Genomic DNA, 10,950 nt, shown 5'->3' with positions numbered 1-10,950 from the left:
AGTGACACAGCAGTGCCAGCCCAGTGCAAGGAGGATGTCCTAGCCCTGGGTCCCCCAGGCATGGCCTCTTTGCTGAAGATCACTGCTCCCATGTGATGCTGCTCAAACTGGGAAAGAAGCAGTCTTTTGTCCTATTCGTTAAATCAAGAAACCCAAAAGACATTGTCTTGGCCCCTGAGGTTTTGTTTAGCCCTAGATGAAAATGCTTTGCACTGAGTTCAGTGCAGGTGTCTTAAACACTTCCCTTTTCTCTTTCTGGAAGCATGAGTTCTGCTGGGCAGAAGGCATACGGTTCTTTGGGATCCTTCCAAAATCTCCATTAGCTCTTCAAATCTTCCAAGACCTTCATTAGTCTTCAGGCTGAACCACTTTTTGGACAAGGCCTTGTTCCATGGGTGGATCAACCATCTCACTGTGCCAGGCTGGGAGCCACCCCAGACTCTGTGTCCAGTGTCCCATCCCCTGTGACAGTTGTGCCCTGGCCAGTTTGGACAGGCCTCAGCTGGTTTGACCAGGAAGGTAATAACCAAATAATCTAACAATTCCATCATTAAATATTTAGTATTGATGGCTTAGGAAGGAAATAATTTGGGTTTGTGAGAGACATCGTGGTGCTGATGCTCCTCCACCAATGCCCATGCCTTCTCACTGTTGGCTGGTGAGTGCCTGCAGCTACTTCTCCTGCCAAGCTTTTCCCACTGGGTTAGAGGGACCCAGCATCCCAGCAGCATCCCTGGCACCCCTGCATCCATGACAGCTGGAGGCATGTGGCTGATTCTGGGGATGTTCTTGGTGAGGTCTGCAGGAGCAGCTTCACCCCTGCAGTGTCCCAGACTCTGCACTGCCTAGACATCTGCACTTGTCAACTCCTGTTTTATTTCTCTATCCCAAATCCTAAGGGGGTTTTCCAAACCCAGCCATTTTTCACATTTTCCTTGGATAAGTAGACTGTTGCATCACTGCCAACTCCCAAAAAGTCATAAATCTCCTTAGCCTTCAAGGATCAAGGAATTAGGAGGAAAAAAACACCAAAAAAAAAAAAAAAAAAAACCAAAAAAACAAAACAAAAAAAAAAAACAAAAAAAACCAAAAACAAAAAAAAAACCACAAAAAAAAAAAAAAAAAACAACAACAAAAAAAAAACACCCACAAAAGCAGCTTTTGTAAGAGCACTACTGCACTACTTTTAGGAGAGGATGTTTATTTCTCTCCAGGGTCCTCAGCCTTAGCTCCCTTTGCTCAGCTTCTCGTGCAGCACCCACCTCCAGAGCGAGTACAGAATTACAAAAATAAAGGGGCTACAAAAAAGCTAAGTATTGCAAAACTTAATTGGGTTGTTGGGGCTGCGAGGCTTGGAGCAGCTCATCCCACAGGATCCAACACCCCCAGGAATGACCCAATTGCTTTGCATCCTGCAGGACAGCTGTGCCAGGGGGGGTCTGAGGAGGGACAGAGCACCCACTGTGTCTGCACCATGTCCTGGGAACAATGGGAGCTGGAGCCCCTCACCGGTTCCTGTGGCTTTTCCAGGGATTTCCACCATTTCAGTGGGGGCATGAGCTGCTTTTCCTCAGCACACAGCTGAGGAGCACAGCAGCACAGCTGTGGCTGTAGATGCACATGCTGTGCCAGGCTGTCCTGTGGATGTGGACATGGTATGTGTGCACACGCTGTGACTGTGGTCATGCATGTACATGCAAGGATGCTCATCCTGTATCTGTGCCCACATCATGCTCGTGGATTGCACTGTCCATGGTCACATGTATCCATGCTCACACTGTGACCGTGGTCACACCGTGGCTTTGCTCAAACTGTGGCCCTGCTCTCACCACACCAAAGCTGCCAGACCAGCTGCAGGCTTGAGAAATGGCTGGTGTGTGCCAGTGTCAGGTTGTGACAGCCACCTTGGCTGACCACTGTCACAGCTCAACAGTTGCTGGGTGCTCCAGCACTGCCTGTGAGCATGCTAATGACTCCCTCCAATGACAGATGGATGGGGGAATACTGCCACAGACACTGCTGTGCCAGTATGCATGGTAGTGCTCTGGGAGATGCTCAGCGATTCAGGCACTGCTAGAGAAATCCTCTGCTTCAGGCCCACATAAGGGCACGAGCACAGCAGCGCAGCTGTGGCTGTAGATGCACATGCTGTGCCAGGCTGTCCTGTGGATGTGGACACGGTATGTGTGCACATGCTGTGACTGTGGTCATGCATGTACATGCAAGGATGCTCATCCTGTATCTGTGCCCACATCATGCTCGTGGATTGCACTGTCCATGGTCACATGTATCCATGCTCACACTGTGACCGTGGTCACACCGTGGCTTTGCTCAAACTGTGGCCCTGCTCTCACCACACCAAACTGTTCCTCTCTCCTTCCTGGCTCTTTAGCAAGGCAAAGATGAAAGAAGCCTTGCATGGGCAACCAACCAACTGCTGGGGCTCGTTGTCCTCCCGTCCAATGCCCCCAGACACCCTGGATACATGAGCACTGTTGCTGCTGCACAGTGAACCCCCCAGACAAGGCTGGGGGAGGCACCTCATCCTGCAGCAGCCTGGAAAAAACGGGCTGGGGATAAAATTAGCTGGAGTTTTTATTACTGGGATTTTATTTTTAAAAGCAATGGAAAGTACATCACTGATGGGAAAACCCTGGAAGTCTGGGCTAGCCTGTGGGATAGTAGTACGCCTCTGCTCTGTAGTGGATATCCTGCTCACCCCAGGAGGGATGTGAGGTGGGAGCTGGCTGTAGGAACAATCAGCATGGCAGCAAGGACCACGAGGGGACTGATCTTGCCCCCTGGAATGCACCAGGGTGGTGCAGTGGCACATGAGGTAGCAGGGACAGCTGGGCCCTGCCAGGAGGCATCACATGGCCATAGGGTCCTTGGGAAACTGTTGGGAAGGACCCTTCCTGTCTAAGCAGTACTGGTCCCTCCAGCCAGAGAAGATACAACTGGGTGTCTGCAAACTCAGGACAGTCCTGAGATTGGAGAGAGATGGAGCCATTAGCTCTTCCAGGGTATGAAGTGAAGGTAGAAGCCAGATCTAACCCATCCTAAAGCAGGCAGCTCCCAGTGCTGGGGTGCAGCGGCTCCCTGATAAGGGATGGTGCTTCTGGAGGGTTGCCTGCACTGCAGTAGAGAGATTTTGACAAGTACAGAGAGAAGGAATCTACTGAAGGGTGAAAATCAGAAAATCATGGCTGGCTCAGGTCGCCCCCCAGCTGAAAGACAGCTGGAGACAGGGAGAGGGCTCAAGGAAAGTGTCCCATATGCTGTCACCTTCTTCATTCATGGACACCTCTGGGTGGCAGGAGGGCATGGTGGAAATATCACAGCTGTGTTACTGCTGGCTGCTCCCAGGCTTATCTGCTGGGAGCGATGTGTGGCAGCCAGGAATGTGGCTGGCACAGGCTCCAGCTGGATTCTGACATTATTTTTTAAACAAGTGGAACTTGAACCTGTAAATATCTCACCTGAAAGCTTAAGCCTACTGCTAGGAGCCTAAGCAAGTGCCTGGTCCCCTGGTGAGCTGTCCAGTGACTCCCAGGAGACCTGAGTTATTCCAAACACTGAAAACATTTCTCCTTGTGCAACAAACCCACTGCTGAGCCACAGAACCAGGCGTCCATCCTTTCCCTGCTCCTCAGGAGTGATGGTCCTGGCAGATTATTGAGAGGCACCTGAGCAGCACCTGCAGCCTGGTACAGGGCTCAGGCACTCCATGCCTCGGGCTGGAAGTGACTGGGATGTGGCGGCTGCCTGGCAGCTCTTCTTGACCCTGGGTTGGGGAAGTCCTGCTGTGATTGGGCACCCCCCCAAGCACAGAAGAACTGACATTGCTGATCTCGGGGCTCGCTTCCAAAGAGACACGTGTGAGGTGTTGGAAAGGGAAGCTGAATCCTTTAGCAAGGCACATAAATTCTTCCTGCATGACGAGGTGACCGTAGGAGACAGTGGCAGCCAAGCAGGCTCCCAGTACCAGTTTGGCGCTCAAACCAGCCCTCAGAGGCTGAGCAGGCTCATGCCATGGGAAGGCAGAGGTGTGGGATCTTCCACGGGCTGCAGGTCAGTATCTGCTCCACCATGGACCTCCGTAGGTTTCAGGAGCACAGCTGACTCTTCATGGTCATCCCCACAGGCTGCAGGTAATCTGTTCTGGCATCTGGAGCACCTCCTCCCCTCCCTCTCCACTGAACTAGGCTCTGCAGGGCTGTGCAGTGGTTTTTACTCTTTCTTAAAAATATTATCCCAGAGGACCCCCCATTCACTGCTGGTGGGCTCAGCTTTGGGTGGTAGTGGGTCCAAAACAGGAACAGCTTTCTGGTGCCTTCTCACTAAGGCGCTCTACAGACCCCCACTGCACAAACCTTGCCAATGCAGTCCCAAGGACACAATGTCGCCCTGGCAGGATGGGGACCAGGCTAGAGCAGAAGGGGGATGCACTGGAAGTGAGATGTGGATGCTCATCCATAGCAGCCTCTGCCCAGCTCCTGTCTGGTTGATACACACCAGGCAGGACCATGTCTGTCCTGACAGAAGCTTTGCACACCTAGGCTGATGTTAGCTCTCCTGAGGACACACCAACCTGGGCAGCTGCTCCAGCACCTGGTGCAGGGGAGTTTGAGATCTGAACCTCACCGTCTGCTCCTCAGAAAGGAGACAAGTGACTGCTGAGTGCCTCTGGCAAACTGCCTGCAACCCTAGGTGCTGTCAAATCTCACACTCATGCACTGTTTCTCTGCTGAGGATTTAACTTCAGCCCTGCCTAGGGACTTTGAGCAAAAAGAAATTCCCTTTTGAATTTGAGGAGGAGAAATGCTCCTTTTGAGCAAAAAGAATTTCCTCCAGCAAGGAAAGCTTTTCCCCACAACAGGGTAGTGTTTCCCTGCAGCACCTGTCATTAGCCCATGAAACCATGATTGTTCTTCCACCTCACAAAAACTAAAATCCACATGAAACTGGAAAATTTGCACTCAGTAGTTTAATCCAAGTCACCTGTTGAAACCTGAGAGCAGGAGGTGGGACAAGCATCCTTTCCACGCTCTCCCTGGGTGTGGCCGTATCCCTGCAGGTACAGAGGAGCACCTGGAGGTCACTGCCAGTTTCCTTCGAATGAACCTTTCCTTTTGTCCTAGGAGCAAAGCACAAATGTATCTTAAAAGGGGAGGGCCCTGGCCTTGAGTGAAGCATTAGCAGTCCGGAAGGCCTGAGATCATCCCAGAACATAGCTGTTCTCTATTTCCTTTCCCCTTGGGGTGACTCAATCACCTCTGCAATCTACTTCAGCCTCAGAGATGTGTTTGACTGGTGCCATCCCAGGTGAGGGTCCTGATTGCTCACTTGTCCTGCAGCAGAGAACATTTGTCATGAAACCTTTTCTTCAAAATATTTTGCAGATCAGAACCATAGAATGGTTCGAGTTGCAAGGGACCTTAAAGTCCATCTTGTTTCACCCCCAGCCATGGGCAGGGACACCTTCCACTGTCCCAGGTAGTTCCAAGACCTGTCCAACCTGGCCTTGGACACTTCCAGGATGGGGCAGCCACAGCTTCTCTGGGCACCCTTTGCCAGGGCCTCACCACCCTAACAGGGAAGGATTTCTTCCCAATATCCCATCTAACCACAAAGGCCATTCCCCCATGTCACTTCCAGGCCCTTGTCCCCAGTCCCTCTCCAGCTCTCCTGGAGCCCCTTTAGGCCCTGCAAGGGGCTCTGAGCTTTCCATGGAGCCTTCTCTTTTCCAGGTGAACACCCCCAGCTGTCCCAGTCTGGCTCCAGAGCAGAGGGGCTTCAGCCCTCAGAGCATCTCCATGGCCTCCTCTGAACCAGTGTTAGTGAAGGAGGGAGCTGGACTCCAGAATGGACTGGGACCCTGCCCAGCACTGAGTGTGATGCTGTGCCTTGGGAGCTGTAGAGCTGCCCCAGACTTGCTTTGTGCTGAAGCAACATTCTTCATGTTTCAGAGGTCTGCACAAAGCCAGATGACCTGCCTGAAGTGGCCTTAAGACACCCATGTGTCTGTTTTGGGACAGGAATAGGTACGTGCAGCCCTGGGGCATGTCTGCAGGTGTCTCTCTGCAGCAGGAGAGATCCCTATGCATCCTTGGGAGCATCCAGCTGCACGTCAGTCACATTGGTTGGTAGCACGTGGAGGAGGAGGAAATGAATGAGGCTTCCCAGGGTTTTTTAAGATCTTCATAACACATGATTTTCTCACATTCAAGCTGGTGGCATGCCACAATCAGCTCAGAAGCTCGGGTTTCTCCTGAAAGACAAATAAAAGTCCAGTTCTGCAGATATGTCCAAAACCTGAAAAGTATGACCATGAAAATCTCTGCCAGTCATAAATATTAGAGGTTTTTCATTGTCAGGATTTTGGATTATCTGACTCCCATCTTTGAGTTCTGAGCTACTTGAGAGAAAGCTCTTAAGATAGCTGGGAGGCCCTGGGGTGTACCAAGAATTCAGGAGGAGAGTGCATACAAAAGGTTCCAGGTTGGGAAATGGTGGTGAAGCAAGAGGGTTAAATCTGGGAAAAAATGGGATTAATAAATTGGTTAAAGCTGAATAATTTCCTGGCCAGGGTATGATTTAGCTCAACAGTAACAGGTGATTTCACTGCAGCTGTACAAAGCTCATCCCTGTTTCTGGACAGCCCTGTAGAGCCTCGGTTTTGCTGGAAGGAGACAAGTCTGGCTGCTGGAGGACTTGCCGGGAGGTGGATGCTAAGGGATTGTCTCTGGGAAAGCGAGGTCCCAGTGGTCTTTGCCCAAAGTGGGAGCTATCAGCAGCTGGGAAAGATCTTCTGCCCTTTGACCAGATGTCAGCAGGTTTGAGTGGGGATCCTGCAGGGTCTGGGCATCAGGAACAGGGAGGGATGATTCCAGGAAGCACCCAGGGCTGAGAGGCAATATGGGAGAGGGAGAGATCCCTTGGCGAGCCTTGACAAAGGGTCACAGCACTCGCTCTCCTGCCCTTGTGTTGCAGCAGGCCCATTGCTGCCAGCCCTGAAACGGGGCTCCTGCAGCCAGTCAGAAGCATTCCAGGCTGCTTTGGGCACCTCACACTGCCCTCCCTGCCACAGTGTTGGGAAATGAATCTGTGCTCTGTGTGCGACTGTCTGCCACTGCCTGTGCCATCAACTGCCTGTGCCATCACCTGCCCTGCCCTGCCTATGCATCATGCTGGCATTGCTCTGCTGGACACAAGGGGTTTGTTCCGGTACCAGGAGCAGTGACAGCTGGAGGCAGGAATAACAACAGCCTGTGACATCCCCAGTGCTCCCTTCAGAAGGGCTTCTGTACTCCTCTACCCCCACCAATGACTGGGAGCCCTGGGAGGCCTGGGAGCATGTGAGCACTGACTTCCCAAGGGCAGTGGGAGCTGAGTCCTGGAGCCCCTGGGCAGTGCATTTGGTTTTTGGCTCTGTCAGCAGGATGGCACCAGGAAGTCCTTGTCCAGGAACAAAAGATGCTCTTCCAGTTTGGGTCCAGCATGGGTGGCTTCGAGTCATCTCCTGACCTCCAGCAGTCAACTGGCTGAGGCTGCACACTGGAATCCCAATAGTCAGGGAAGGATCTGGCTGGGATCCTTGGGTGGGGAGAGGGTGGGAAAATGCCATTTGGACTAAGGCTGGGAAGAGAGTGCACATCGTGTCAGCCATGGCTGGAGCCCTCAATTCTAGCAAAGGAAATGGCTCTCCTGAGATTTCTTGCTGCATTTTGGGATGTGTAAAGGACTGGAAATGAGCCTGCTGGCTGGAGGGGTGTCCTTAGGGCTGTGTACCTTTGCATGGAGGCAGTGACCATCTGTCACAAGAAAAATCCATTACTGGGGCCATAAATTTAACTTTAGCATTGTTAAGGCAGTCACTGTTTTGACAAAGGACTGCTCCAGGCTTGTGGGGAGATCTGAGCCAGTGTGCTGGGGCTGCTCTCATGCCTCCTGATGGAAAACAATGGGAAAAGAGACAGGCAAAACCAAGGAGTCCAGACAAGATGTTTCTGTGATGCAGAGCTTTCCCCAGAAGGACTGTAGGGTGGGGAGGAGAGGGAACGCTTCAGGACAGCTCTTCTTGGTGCTCCCCACCTCATGGTGGGGCAGGGGGGGGCACACCAGGAAGCCCCAGATATGCTGGGAGCCTGTTTTTTATTGAAGTCCTGCCAAGAAGAGAAGTGACCTTTCCATTCCCACAGGCTGAGTTTCCAGTATGAGGTCTTGCATCAAACAAGTATAGTTTGATGCCAAAGATTTGCAGGAGCCCTAGGACAGGATGGGACAACTTCTCCAGCTGCAGTGCTGTGCTGCAGCATGGAGGGACAGAACGTTGCCACTGGCACGTCAAACCCTCCATGGGATACTGGTCCTCAAACCAACCCTCAAACCAGCATCAGAGGGAAGAAAGATGATTTTGCTCAGTGCAAAATGGAACCACTTCCTGTATCCTTTCCCAGAGCTCAAGAAAGGGGTGCTGGAGCAGTGTCAGCTTGTTGGCTTGGGACTTGCTGCTGGAGAGCTACAGTATAGCAATAGGAAGGTGGCTTATGCCCTAACAGAGATGCTTCTGCCTCCTGAACTTGCTGCTATGGCACAGTGCAAAGGTGGGAGATGCTCAGAGCCCTCCTAAAATGTTTGCTTTTCCCTAACAATTCTAGGGATTTGAGGGAACCTTTGGGCAGAGAATTTCTCTATGCATCAGCAATGGGAAAAGAGCAAATTCACTGCACAGAAGAGCTGATGCAGAGACGCCTATACAAACCATATCCTTTTGGGTTACTTAAATTCTCCGTGCAGATCAGTACAATAGCTGAGCATGGAGTAATAGGTTCTGTTTGGAACTTCAAGGGACACAAATCCCTCATATAGCCAGGTTAAATGTAGATAACTGGGGAATAAGAGACCACTTCATGTCAGAAAGGATGTGAGTTTTGGGGGACAGTGGAGAATAGTGCTTGTACCCACCCCAGGAAGAGAAGATACCCCCACGTGACCTACTTCCCCATGCCCTACTTCCTATCATCTTGTTAATTATGGGGACCTTTGCAGCATCCCAAGGCCCTGTTCACTTCAGGCTTCTGGGTGATGAGTAGCAGGGTTGGCAGAATGGCCCCTCAGCTGCCCCCAACAGCACCCTGTTCAGTCAGAGCCCCCTGATGCTTTGGTGGGGCTCAGCAGGGACAGCCTGGGTGTCTCAGCTTCCCCCAGGGAGTCCATTCTTGCTGTGGGTCTCCATGGGGCTGTGGTGATGGCCATGGGCTGCTTCAGTGAGTCTGTTGCTCTGAAAGCCAGGCAAGGGCTCAGCCTCTGCATGGCCCAGCTGCTCACCATGGCCATGACATGTTGCTTGTGGGGATGAGCTGAGATTGTTCAAAACATGGTTTGTCACTTGGAGTTGGAGCCTGTGGGTAGTGTTGGCCAGTTTAAGAAAAGTGACAAGCAGTTCCCTGCTTTTTTCCAAGCAGAAGATAATATTCCGCTCCATCCTGCCAGCTCTGTCCCCACCCCACCACTGTCCCCTCCCTCACACTGAGGATGGGGATCAGCCCCTTGCCACAAGGCTGCCCAGGAGGATCTGCGTGTGGTGCTCCCTTCCTTCATGTCATATGCTTCGCTCATGTTCACCCAACCTGTCCTAACAGGCTTAGGGACAGGTGAGCTTGCAGTGGCTGCATGGAGCCAACAGGATGTGACTATGATCCTGGGCCTCCATGTGCCAAGGACACCCCTGCCCTAGGGCCACAGCGTAGGGGAGTGATGTTCTGCTGGCAGGTGTGCTCTCCTGTGCCCGCATCCACAGGCTCATGTCACAAGCTTGGGGAGAGAGTTCATCAGTTGTTGTGCCAGGGCTGTGGGAACAGGGCTGTCAGCCTGAGGGGCTGCCATGCGCCTTGATACTTCCCAACCCTCTGTCCTGGCAGGAGAGCGCTCCAAGCAAAACATCCAGGAGAAACCAATGGGGCTTTTCTGGAAAAGCTACTTACTTCCTGGCTGATTCAATGCCAGGACAACAGGGATCCCTGCTCATGGACCCCCTCAGGGCTTGCATCACACAGACACTGTCCTGGAAAACAGGAGACAAAAAAGCGTTTAGAAAGTGAGGCAAGAATAGAGATTTGTACTTGGGTTTGATTTTCCTTCCAGGCAAGGATCCTTGCCAGGAGGGGGATTATAGCCTTGGGTACGCCAAGATCCTTCCAGACCTTCAATGTCTCTAAGAGGACAAGATCTGGGCTTGGAGCCAAGGCTGGAACACATCCGTAGGCTCCCACTAACAGGGTGCAGAGGCTCAGCAGGAGCTGCACTCAGTCAGGAGCTCACTCCTGACTGAGGGAGATTGTTGCATTCCCTTATTTTTTTACTCTACTAGTGTAAACACTGGTTGGATTTGCATCTTCACTGGCCAAAAATTGCATCTTCACAGACTCAAAAACACCCCAGAATACCTCATATGTGTGTGCTTTGGCCTTAGTGCTGGGACTGGTGTGGGCATCCCCAGAAATTCCTGACAGATCTTTGCTTCCATTCCAGTCCTGTCTGACTCCAACTTCGTGCAGGTGGAGATGTGGATAAATGCACCCTGAGCAAAAACATCTTTCTGGGTCCAGGTTCACACATCTCTGCTGGAATGCAGGAGAGACCCAACAGGAGGAGAGGCATCTGGGAGATTTCCTGATACCCCACACAGTATTGTGATTCCTCCATGCAAGGCAACAAGATACTGGGGAGTCAGCCCCAGCAGCTGGGGAAGCCCAGAAATCCAAGTCCTTTGGTTGGTGCAGGACTCACCCTGCCTGGAGGTCCCTGAGGAAGAGGCATCTCTGGGCTTGCACAGTGGCTTGCATTGGTCTGCACTAGCCAAGAAATACACCTGATGCCTCAGCTGAGTCCCAGGATACATCACTCCAGGTCCTGACTGCAGTCACAGACTCCTGAGGACTGAGAGCA

The sequence above is a fragment of the Vidua macroura genome, chromosome 21, assembly GCF_024509145.1.
Source record: "Vidua macroura isolate BioBank_ID:100142 chromosome 21, ASM2450914v1, whole genome shotgun sequence".
Taxonomy (NCBI): domain Eukaryota; kingdom Metazoa; phylum Chordata; class Aves; order Passeriformes; family Viduidae; genus Vidua; species Vidua macroura.
The sequence above is the reverse complement of the archived record's forward strand: the minus strand, read 5'-3'. Positions refer to the sequence as shown.